General features: G+C 33.3%; 1 long non-coding RNA gene across 2 annotated transcripts; it reads right to left on the reverse strand.

The window, feature by feature from the left end:
• Window positions 1–1685: 1685 nt before the first annotated feature.
• LOC106668687 lies at window positions 1686–8965 on the reverse strand. 2 transcript variants are annotated; one of them, XR_001340789.2, is made up of 4 exons: window positions 8571–8965; window positions 2018–2108; window positions 1882–1951; window positions 1686–1804 (listed from the first exon to the last, which is right to left on the reverse strand). It is a non-coding gene; the product is annotated as an uncharacterized LOC106668687 (long non-coding RNA). The 2 variants fall into 2 exon arrangements; XR_001340788.2 differs by having other exon boundaries at window positions 1686–1951.
• Between the last annotated feature and the right edge of the window lie 1156 nt (window positions 8966–10121).

The raw sequence follows: 10121 nt of genomic DNA on the forward strand, positions 1-10121 counted from the left end.
GATTCAACTTTAGTGTCAGCCCCACTAATCGGCTTGGATCGGAAGAGGGTAACTGTCTTTTGACTTGAAATAAAAATAGCTCCTAAAAATTTGAAATCAAACGCCGTAGATCCTGAAGGCGAAATGCCGATGACGTCGAGTGCACAACCACCTTCGGTCCCCATTGGTGGTGGAGAGAGCAGCGCGGAAAAAGAAAAACTGCAGCCATTTAAGCCGGAGTACAAAAAAAGAAGAAACAGAAAGAGCAAATGGGACAGCGATATTGGTTCCTGGAAAAAAAAAGATGGGGGTATCAAAGACGATACCCAATCCAGATCTGTCCTGCATTCAACAAGCAAAAGGGAAAAGTAAAGAGCCTAAAGAAATTGTCATATAGAATTCTGAGTAACAAGGTTACTGACCCTCTGCAGGACAAAATGGTCATTGAGACCAAAAACCTCGGCGCAACCCCTGTCATAACATTTCCCCCCTTTATCACTGGCCATGACAAAACCATTTTTCCAAAAACGACACTTTTATACATTTATTTAAGCTTCTTTTAAGCAATTGCACAGTATTGGAATCAACATTCGATTTTCAGAAATGATTATGCGTATTTGTGAGCAGGTGGTTAAGTTGCTTCAAATATATAACTTGCCTATATCGTTGAAGTGCTCAAGTGACCATACTTCAGTTTATATAAAGATGAGGCAGCAACCAAGCATTCAAATTGGTACTTTCTAATTTCAAATAAACGTGATCTACCTGTTATAAAGACGGATTTAAGCCTCCCAAGTGCTCTCAAACATTTGTCGAACGAGTTTTTTTAACTGATATATTTTAAATATTATTCCCGATATATTACTAAGAACAAGAAGTGTCTATTTTGTTTTAATTAATTTTCTCCAACTTAATTTTATTTTACTTTAAACCTTCACCGTGAAACATTATAAAGAGATGTACTTATTTGTCCTTAACGTCTTGTTGATGAGCTATCACTGATTTTTTTATATTTCCTCATTTTTATTATTACTAATTTTAAAATTTATTCTGTTTTTTAAACTTCTAACATTACGCTTGAAAATCGTACGAACAGACTATCTAAATTCTAAATTAATAATTCTGACGGTGATCGGAACGTTTCTCTAGTTTGTTATTATATCATCATATACGTTGTAATATTAAAGAATAATTAAAAATTTGAAGGAGGGTGATTTCACAGAACTTTTATTGTTTAACAAAACTTCATTAACAAACAGTACGCTAAAAATGATGCCCTTTTAAACATTTAAACTATTTTCTGGCAATAAACTTTTTTCTCATTAATAACAATTGTGTGCTCCTTACGTGACGTTAAAAGCGCAATTATCGATTATTGCCCCTCCACAAAAGGCCGTTTTGAAGAATCTAATAGTTTTTTTATCCTCCCCAAAACCCTAGTTAAGAATATGTTCCGTGACGGCGTGGCGGCATGATTCTTTCTCACGTCAGTATCTGAAAAATTGGCGGATCTGATTGAATTTTGGGCGTAGAACTCCAGGAACCCAAAGGGTATTTATTAAATCAATATTAAAGATCTGAGTCTGTGGTAATATTTTTGAGAATTTTTTTGTGAAGCTTCTTCTACAGCTGAAATACACACAAAGACAACAAAAGAGGCCTGTTGTATATTATAAAATTTTATTTTCATTTATTTTATTAACGATCTCCCTCCTGTTATATGTCATTCCATTCCAATCCCTTTTGCGGACAAATTAAACATATTAAGAACAAATAAATCTAAACAGGATTGCCAACTGGTCATTTCGACTTAAATTCTGTTCATCTATGGTTCATTGCAAACAATACAATTTGATACTACATGTTGAAAAATGCTGCGAAATGAGTTTCTGTAGAACTAACCTTTGTATCAGTTTCAATTATAACGTAAACAGCTCCTATTTTTCCTTAAATACCATCACAAATGATGTTGCTGCAACCATTAATTGAATTGATAAAATAAAATCCATGGGTTTAAAAGCGCTAGGCTTTATATTACGATATTCAGCAAATTCCATGACTATTATATTCATCTATGGTGAGATCTCCGCTTGAATATTATTCTCCAGTCTGGAACTCGCACACTGTTCCTGCAAATCAGAAACTTCAGAGAGGACAAAATAAATGTTTAAGAGTAGTTGCCTTTAAGCTGTGAGTACACCTTCCCGATTATACCCAGTTTCAATCACAGTTAAACTTAATCCCATTAAACAATAAAACATTACATTTCGACTTGCTAACTCTTTAAAATTATAAATTCATGCATGGATTGTCCTCAACTTCCAAGTAGTATTAACTTCTCCACTAGTCCTTATCAGCTTAGACAGCTTAGGACCTTCTATGTTCCACACCACAATGCTAACTATGGCAAAACTTCACCAATGACATCTCTCACTTACACTACTACTAACTCCTCTGTTAATATTTTTTGAACCAATGTCTCAATTCGCTAAACAAATCTTTACAATCTAGGCATACATAATCATTGCATGTACATAATAAAACTTTTTTCTTGATTACAATTAATTAAGGTTTTTAGTTGGGATAAAAAAGTCAATGGAACGAGCGGGATTAGAACCCACGATTTTCGGCTTGATACGCCGCTGCTCTACCACTTGAGCTATCGTGACTTCGATCCACTCGGACACCAACGTCCCATCCTAACTATTCTCACTATTTCCCACTATTCCACCACCTTTTGAATTTTCCCTCCTTTTTGCCATTTTTCAAATGTCGTGTAAACGGATTGGATTCTCGGCGACAAATGAAATGGCCACGGAGAGCTTTAACTTTTTTATCTCAACTAAAACCTTAATTAATTGTAATATATTAATTGGTAAAGCGGACCACGAAATTAGTGCATTTAATGAATTTAAATGAAGTATACTTCACTAAAGCACTAAAATGGCATCTGAAATTTATGTTTCTGTTTTGTCATAAACAAACATACATGGTAATTTCAATTAATTATTCTTTTTATATAAGGTCTTGGTTGAGATGAAAAAGTTAATGCCACGTGCGGGATTCGAACCCACGACCTTTGGCCCAATACGCCGCTGTTCGTGGTACCAACTTTTTCATCTCAACCAAGACCTTACATAAAAAGAATAATTAATTAAAATAAGTAATTTGGTCAATTAGACCACTAAACAAAATTGAATTAATAAATGCTAGTATAAATTGTACACCTTTGAAATATTTTTGTAATTATTACTTATTTGTTTATAAATTATGAAAACGTAACAGTTGATTTTTATTAATAATTGCTTAGTAGACTCCCAATGATATGTTAAGTTAGTAAATTTATGTTCTAGATAAGGCTGGAGAGACAGGAGATTGTAGCTAAACACTTCCTGTACAGTTTATCGGATCGGACATAAACCGACGTGTCTTGGGAACAGAGTTTAACTGAAAATGTGTAAAAAAACAAGACTTAATTAAGTGTACTGTTTAATTGCGGGGGTGTCAGCTCTTCTGAAATTTCCGTGAAGACCTGCGTGGGCAGAGGTGCCTGGCTGATGATGGTTACATCGCGTGATTCCTTCCTCCAAACAAAATTCTATGGCTCTATTTAACTTCGGAGAATCAGGGCACGACACTCGGACATTTTCGCCCTTTTTAAAAGACAGGCGGTAATCGTATTTGACGATCTTGTGCGCTTAAGATAATATTTTTCTAACGAGGTCAAGAAATTTTTATACGATTTGAATTCCACCGGCGATAATAGTAAACCCTTCCTTTATAAAAAATAAAGTTAAAGGATGTTTAGAAACAATTATAATTGTAACCAAAATCAAAAAAATTGATTATTTAAATTGATTTCAATTCTTGAAAAAACAATTTACTGAACAGTATCATTGTATTAACAGAATGATTTTAAAATGTTATTTAATAAAAACTAAAATTAGTAAGAAAAGCAAATGAAAGTAGAATAATACTTGAAAACCTGGACGCAAATAAAACTCAATCAAAAAGAATAAATTATTTGGTCACCACTCACTCGCCCACCTACGAATTTGAAGTTAAAAAACATATTTTAATGCTTTTTCACACATTATTATTTATTTTAAAAATGTCTTTCAAATCTGTCCATTTAATTTTCTTTCTCGGTGTATCTTTGCATTTCATCTCTTTCTTTTTTTAAATTCAATCTCTTTCTTTCTATTGCTGGTTCGCGTTCTTTTTCATTACACTGTTGTCCCTTAGCGTAGTGTATTCCTATCTCTTCTCTACACACGGCTGATTTACCCATTCAACCTAACGCTTTCACTTTTACTTTAACCGATTGCGAATCAATACTCGCCTCCGATAAAGATTCCCTTACAACTTCACGCAATTTACGATATCACTTACACACACTCGAATCCTGGCTCGACCAATGTAAGATTAACTTGGATGAAATTACGGCCAAGTATTTTTACCCTAAAAATCACTACCTTTTCTATATTTTTATTATCCTATATATAGTAATGTGTGGTGTTTAGTGACCGTCAGTTAATGATTATTTGGAGATCGTGAGATGAAGGTCTGGTGTGGCGTGGTTTTAGAAAAACATCTGCCAACGTTTTCTATCTTGATTGAGATCAACTTCAGGACCTTGTTTAAATTAAACAAATACATTTAGGATGTAAAACAACACATTTCTCTCTTCTGATTTATAATTTTTCAACAATTTGGCTTTCCTTACCATTATCCCCGTCTATATAATCCTGAAAGGATAATCATGCCGAACCATTACCCATTTTTCCCACTGTCGGCTCCTTTCACCTCAAAGAAGCCGATTTCTCATATAAAAATATCCTTTTATCCCGACATCCACCCTTTCAAAATCCAACGTATATAAATATAAAACATCAAAATCTCACTGGCGCTCTCAACTCGGTAGACAAGAATGACAAATCTACACAGAAAACAAACACTTTGAGTGAGTACAAATACTTTGATTGAATCTAAAATTTCTAGCATTGTATAAATTCATTTTTTTTCACATCCTACATTTATTTGTATAATTTACATCCTTGGCCCTGAAGATGATCTCAGTAAAGATCGAAACGTTGGCACGATAAAGAATATGTTTTTATAAAACCTATCACACCAGACCGCATCTTACTACCTCCAAATAATCATTTATATAGTATTCTCGTTGAGAACCGTACAAAATACCTTGTACAATTCGACAAACGACTTTGAAATTCTGGAATTTACTTTCTCAAAAGTAAATATCTAAACATATGAATATATGGATCTACTAAAAAGGTATTTGAAAAGAGATCTAAATTTTCATTGACGAACAAGAAAAATCGATTTTGAACTGTTGGTAACCGCTAATCGTTCCAAACCTCGGCAGACTCCAAATCGTAAAATTTAATTTGTTTGAACAATTATCTCCCTTAAATGTATGATTCGAGCAATTCAATTCTATTGTATTTAAACATCAAATAGATAGCCCTTAATATATTAACAAAATGTATTAAACAAAAAAAAGTGCTCTTATTTTGTGCGGTGGTACAGATGCGTCCTCCAGAGCTAGATGGAGATTGAGATCCGTGCCCAGATAGCTGGTATATTTAACTTTTAAATACTGCTTAGAACCCTACTTACCCAAGCCTTCTTGTAGCTGCATAATATTAAAATTTTACTTGTAAACCTAAGGGTAAATTATTGCCGGAATAAATTTTGTTCTCATTAACGATTGGTTGGTACAATCCTTTATATATAAAGTGGAAGGTTTATGGGCCGACAAACAGCTGAGGTCATCGCCGGCCCTCCGCATGTATTCCTTCTCTTTCCTGTCTTTCTCGCGTATTTTGTATTGAACTGCAGCCATTTGAGCATCTCGATCTGGTTACTGACTCTCTGCTTTTACTTGTATATTACGTCGTTATTTTAAAAAGCTAGCCTCTTGTTAGTACCTCAGGTTGTCAATTTAAGAATAGATACACAACATACAATACATAACATATATATCGCCACAAACATAGAAGTCTGGTCACATTCACTCCCCCAGAGTACTCGATATTCCTCGGGGCGGGGTAAATAACCCCTTCCTTTCATGCTTAAATTACATTCATTCCAACAGAGTAAAATATAAACAACATACAATACTAACATAAAAGTCTGGTCACATTCACTCCCCCAGAGTACTCGATATTCCTCGGGGCGGGGCCGAACCCACTCCATTCGCGCTAATAACTTACTTTTGCTCCCCAGACATCACACACTCACCCCAGAGTACTCGATATTCCTCGGGGCGGGGTAAATAACCCCTTCCTTTCACGCAAATAAATTACGTTCATCCTAATGTAATAACATAAACACCACACAAACACGACACAAACACTTCAGACACAACACAAGCACAGAACAAACACACATAAACTATATACATTTGAAGATCCCTATAGCCCTGAGGTACCGGTACAGCGATTTGTGCCCGCTGCCGTGCCCCAAGACTACGCACAGGTCCGACGATATTCCAAAATATTGCCTATAAACGTCGAGCCTTCTACAATTGAAAAGGTGCTCGACTGTTACTCTATCTTTGCATAATGGGCACCTTTGAGGTCGCTTTCCTGCTAGAAGGTGCCCGTGTGTAATCCTTGTATGACCTATGCGTAGTCTTGTCAGTATGACCTTTTCCCTTTTTGACCCATTTTCCGTGAACCAGGGACCGACGTCTTTCTTAACCTGCCACAGTTTGGCAGGGTTATTCCTATTTTGCCGAGCCCAGCGGTTTTTCCATTCTTCTTTTAATGTATTTGAAATTAATAACTTGAGATCCGCTAAGCGTATTTGTTCGGAAGCGTCGTGGGGTCCTCTGGCTGCTTCTTTGGCCGCCCTGTCTGCTGCTTCGTTCCCGGCTATCCCTATGTGGCCGGGTACAATCCTTTAAAATAGCCATTCTTTTACTGAGTTGCTTTAGCAACAAAAACCATGGTAAATGGTAAAAACTCTATTCAACAATTTACTAAAATTTCATCATACTTCACAAGTTCTGATTTTTCAAATAATAAAGTGGGAAGAATGGATTTTTAAACCTAAAATATTCAATTTATAAAGAACATACAATTGTTTACGAAAGATAAATATCAGAGTGCTTCACTTACCGTTGAGCCGATTTGAATTTTAATAGCCAGTTAAAATTTACATAATAACATATTCTAGGGCCAAGTGGTTTTTTCGGTAATACTTTCCTTTAATGAAAACTCTTTAAAAAAATGTTACAAATCTTTTACAAATGGTGTCCTGTGAACATACGACAGTACTTGAGGAGATTGAACTAAAAGTCTCAATTGTGTAATGTCTGATTCTTAATTGTTTTCGAGATAAGATTTAAGGTTAATTCGATTTCACAACTTTATTTCATAAAGTCTCTCTTATCTCATAATGTTTTAAATTTACTGTAAATTTGATTACAGCAATAAAAGGTCCATTAAAAATTCTACGAGTTTCATTTATTATTTTTGTTATAACTTTAGACAAACAAAATATAAAATCACTTAGAATACAAAGTTTTACGATGTTCTGAAGCTCTTGTCTAAAGTTTAAGTAAAATTTTATTTATTCTTTGACTACCGTCAGATATGGCGGTAACAGAAATGTTGTCCCTACTAATGAGTTATAAACACATCTACTGAATTTCTAATTTCTTGTATTTTGTTTGTTTAAGGTTACACTAAAACATCAATGAACCTCATAGGAGCTTCAATTCTCTGTCCTTTGTTTCCATAGGTGAAATAATATTTGCACTAGGTTACACCTTGTATAAGTGATAAAATAATATGTTATGTAGGTTTGCTGGAAGGTAGGAACACAAATAAAAAATTTATTTTATCTGAGAAATGATCGCATTGTAGTACATCAACGGTCGGGACGGGGAGTTGTTTAAGAGCTAAAATCAGTAGTAGCTATATTCAAAAGTTAAACATAAAATTATATTGAGGACTACATTCAAACCAATAGATATATTTCGCCTTGGGACTGAACAAATAAAATAAAAGGTATTCTTCTGTTAAAATAATAGAAGCTTAAAACAGAAAAACTGGGAGCGGATTATGAATAATGTAAGTTAAACGGAAGCCAAAAAGGGATGCAAAACTGGACAATGGAGATACCGGTGAAAGGTGATCAAAGTAGATTACCAGGACGCACAAGCTTGGATTAGCTTTTTTTTAACTTTGCGACTTCACTTGTTTTAACATATCACGATTTATTCTGACATCCTGAGAATAATCCAGTGAACCAGAAACATCCAAAATAAACGCAAAATTTCTTTTGTAACGAACCTAAATAAGATATAACTACTTTTTGAAGATTATATATTTAATTCGTTAGATTGGCTAAAATATCCGTCAACTATTTACATATTGTTCAAATTATGTTATGTATCTCAAAAAAACAAATTATTTTGTGTTTTGTTATATTATTACAGCAGTTCATTTAATATAAAACTTTTACACGAATTTCAGAAACTTTCAACCATCTTTCGAACAACATTTGAATTAAAAATTTATCTATTCAATTTAACTGTAATTCTTTACATTCTAATTTACCTCCTTTATCCTGTATCCTAGTTATCTTGCATAACATCAGTCAACATCAGTTAAGGGAAGAAAATTACTGCAAAAATGTAGTTCTAATTTTTAAAAAATTCAAACGAACCTTTTTAATGAATTTTGACATGGTTATAGTTTTGCGCCGCATACACAATTTGTTTGATGTGATGAGTAGTTTTGAGATATCGATTTCGCGTTAGACCGAGTGCGCATGGGTTGGTTTAGGTTAGGCTGGTTTCGGTTAGGGTAGGGTTAGGGTTAGGGTTAGCGGCGAGTTGCATTAAGGGCAAGTCTATTTCGGTAGAGTTAGGGTTCAATTATATATCCATGATTTAATGGTTTTGCCAAAAGCGGAGAAAATATGCGAGTGCCAATCATAAATTTTGTAATCTACTTTGTCACATGATTTTATTCTATTTAACCAAAAACTTTTTACTTCTAAATAATATGCATCTACCAATAATTCTTTACTATACTCTACTAAAATAAATTTTTTATAAATTAATATATGCAAAAATCGAAATCAACATTCACTGAAATTTTTATATGTATTTTAATTGATTGAACATCTAGTTTTATCTCAATCGAAAATCCAAAAAAGTTCAAAATAAACAATTTTTTTATTTATTAAATCTACAATGTTATGTTTCATTAAAATAACTATTGATTGATTCGGACAAAGAAAAAATAAACTGTTTGAACGATTTAATTCAGTTATTTAAATGGTTGAAGTAGTTAGTTATTTCTTCATATTCAATCTAGTGATGGAAATGCAACAAAAACTAGAAGAGATTTATTTACTTAAAAAATCCTCCTCTTTCATATTTTCTTTTTTGAGTTCAATTAATCTTTTCCTCACTAATGTAAGAAGCAATTTCATGTATTGATTTCAATGAAGTCAAATTATCACATTTACAAATAAAACCAGTCAAATAAATCAAACGCTCACAATATTTTCCTATTTTCCTATCTTCAATATCTTCCTCATTTTTTATAAATGAGCAAGTACGAAATTCCTTTCAGTTATACAATTTTTGTTTAAAGTTTTCATTTTGATATCGGTTTTCTAATTATTGCCATATCGGGTCAGTCAGTCAATTTAGGCCATTCATCATGGCTTCAAAAGGATTAGAGAGGCGATACGAAACTTCATCATTGACACGCAGCCAAATTAAACGAGCTATCATACAATCTATTATCTTTACAAGAAGTTACTATTCGAAATTTCGAACTGTTTGGCTCGTTCTATACAAATTAATACCTATAGATAATATTTTTTAAGGTTTAGAATTAAATAATAGTTATCTTTTTGTAAAATTAAACATGGAATTTTTTTTTGTAAATATTGACTTTCTATAACTAACAATCTTCTAATTATTGTTTGACGTTGTTTTTAATTAACAACTAGACACATTTCTTGATAAACACAGTTTTCTAACGTTCGGATATCTCTTGTCCATTCTAGTATAAGGGTAAAAAGACCTACTTTATTAAAGAAAAGTTCTAAAAATATTTTTAATGTGGCATTTATCGAAGAAGAGAAAATAA

The sequence above is a fragment of the Cimex lectularius genome, unplaced genomic scaffold, assembly GCF_000648675.2.
Source record: "Cimex lectularius strain Harlan isolate CLEC.00 unplaced genomic scaffold, Clec_2.1 scaffold7, whole genome shotgun sequence".
NCBI classification, from domain to species: domain Eukaryota; kingdom Metazoa; phylum Arthropoda; class Insecta; order Hemiptera; family Cimicidae; genus Cimex; species Cimex lectularius.